General features: G+C 50.1%; 1 protein-coding gene across 2 annotated transcripts in view; it reads right to left on the minus strand.

Annotated features, from left to right (window-relative positions):
- ncoa3 (nuclear receptor coactivator 3) overlaps window positions 1–2,500 on the minus strand; it is a 29,693-nt gene that overhangs the window by 13,086 nt on the left and 14,107 nt on the right. The window contains exons 2-3 of one of the 2 annotated variants that reach the window (XM_076996188.1): window positions 1,757–1,820; window positions 1,457–1,509 (exon numbers count right to left, since the gene is read on the minus strand). The gene's annotated coding sequence lies outside the window, so the exon portion shown is untranslated. The remainder of the gene's footprint in view (window positions 1–1,456; window positions 1,510–1,756; window positions 1,821–2,500) is intronic. The other variant, XM_076996202.1, reaches the window with a different exon arrangement.

The raw sequence follows: 2,500 nt of genomic DNA on the forward strand, positions 1-2,500 counted from the left end.
AAACGAACTAACAAGAACGTGACGCCTGTCATTCATCGAATCAGCCACAGAGCCCTAATCTGGCCCGCCTCCAGCAAACAATACAGCAATCGCGATTGGTTGGAGGGCTCATTTGCATATTCCAGTGTTCCGCCGCATCTGAATGGCCAGCACTGCGACGGAGGCGGCGCCGCACGCAGTCTCTCCAGTCCCGCACCGCAGGAATTAAGCACACGTCCACATCAAGGTGACCAGCGGGTGATCGCGCTCTGACGGCAGCACACGTGACTCCGCACAAGGCATCGCGCACGCCGGTGAAGCTGGGCGTGTCCCTTCTCACACGTGGGGCTAATAACGTGAATGTGGGCAAGTTGAAGGGCCTTTTAAATTTTATATATGGTTTCTACGTTTACCTGAACGTGCGGAATGTTCCGGGCCTCAGCCGCAGAAGATCGCGCTACGGTATACGTGCGCGTGTTCACTGATCATGATGGACTGAAGCAGGACCCCCCCAAGAGAAATGGGTCATCCCTTGTTCGGCGAGTGTGTGCATGCGTGTGTTTTCTCTACAGCAGGGACTGGGTCAATATTTTCCCTTCACATGGCGCCAATGCAGTAGGTGTGTATTGTCTTAATGAGACAGTGTCAAAGAAATTGAGATCATTAAAAGGCCACACGCTCCTCCATCAGGAAATAATACACGGTAAAGCTCTGACTGTTGCTGACACTAATACACCTGATTGATCAGATACCTGCAATATCACCTTATAGACTTTCTCTCTCACACACACACACACACACCAGTTTCTGTTGTTTATTACCATGACTGACACACCTCTTTCACCTTTCTCTGTTTCCTTCTTCCTCTTCACTCAGTTCTCACTGACTCCGTGTCTGTCTGTCTGTCTCTCGTCTGGATACCCCATCTCCCCGTGGGGAATCTTTACCTCCTCTCCACAGATCCGTCTGCCTTTATCTGCTCCTCTCTTTCTGTTCTATTCTCTTCTTTGTCTCTACAGAGCCTGGCCTAGCTGTTCTGCTGCGTGTGTGTGTGTTTGCATGTATGTAGCATGGCCTTGCCTCACCGCTGACCCCTTTCAGAGCAGATCTGACCATCAGGACACACTGCTGTCTGCACACACACACACACACACACACACACACACACACACACACAAACAGGCATTCCTGTGTGAGCTCATCCTTCCTCAGCCAAACTGCAGGACGAAACAGCAGCGTTATGCAACTCACTGCAATGCCTGCCCAGACATGCATACCACCAAAACGCACACATAGCTTTGTACGTACGTGCGCGCACACACACACACACACACACACACACCACACACACACACCTTTCTCCACATTTCGCCTCTCCACACATCTATCCTCATTCCCTCTTCCGTACCAGCCTGTCTCTGTCCTCGTGTGTGTGTGTGTGTGTGTGTGTGTGTGTGTGTGTGTGCGCGCTCCTCACCTCTGCAGCCAGGTAGAACGATGACACGCACACACTCCACTTGACCTCACATCCTGCAGAGCACAAGCAGCCAGACTTCTACACGTGCTCAGATCCACTCACGTACACATCTCCCGTCTATGAATACGGACTTAGGACCATATCATGCATTTGACTTGTAATATGAGGACTGCCTACTGCAAAGACCTGTAAATGACCTTGTATTGACTTGCAGCAGGAATCCTCCTCCTGGAGTAGTCTGATCTCAGATCAGCATTACAATAACTAGCCCTTGATGTGAAGGAAAGCAGTTGAACTTACCTTTGTGTGACACTGCGGAAGCTCTGAATCAAGGAGCACATCTACGTCTTAAGCAAGGCCAAGACTGAGAGGGTGAGAGAGAGACGGAGAGAGAGACGGAGAGAGAGACGGAGAGAGAGACGGAGAGAGAGACAGACAGACAGAGATTTCAGTCAATACTGAAGGAGCATTTCTCCCACTATTAAGAAGTCACTCACAAAGACATTTCTGTTTCTTGCGTCTTTCAATATAGTTCGGCCTGAAAAAAAGTGAACTTTCCTCACCAGACAGACACAGACAGACAGACAATACACAGAATAATAAATGAAAAGTGGAGTTCAGCCCGAAGCCGCTTTTTCCATGTAAAAGAAACACCCCATGTCATGTGCACTTCTGGGGGATATGAGGCGGAGGGAGGAAGAGGCACGGCAGGTGGCCGCACGCTCGTCCAGGGTCACGCAGGCAGCGCCGGGACCCCGACACCCCTGGGTGGAACCCTGTCCACAACGACAACACTTTTTCCTTCACAGAGAATTATCTAGAATGTCTGTAGCAGGAAGAAGTAAAAGCATGCATCCTGTTTGCGCCCTCATCTCTCTCATACACACACGCACACCTTCACATCACTTCCTTTAATAATTAAAAGCCTGTTGGCTCCATAACAGTCCATGGCAACAATGCCAGTAGCAGTGGCTGCAACATCACTTTGCTGTCTGATTCCCTCCCTACAAATACTGCATGCTTCAGTCTCCATGAGCATCTCCC

The sequence above is a fragment of the Brachyhypopomus gauderio genome, chromosome 1 (genome assembly GCF_052324685.1).
Source record: "Brachyhypopomus gauderio isolate BG-103 chromosome 1, BGAUD_0.2, whole genome shotgun sequence".
Taxonomy (NCBI): Eukaryota; Metazoa; Chordata; class Actinopteri; order Gymnotiformes; family Hypopomidae; genus Brachyhypopomus; species Brachyhypopomus gauderio.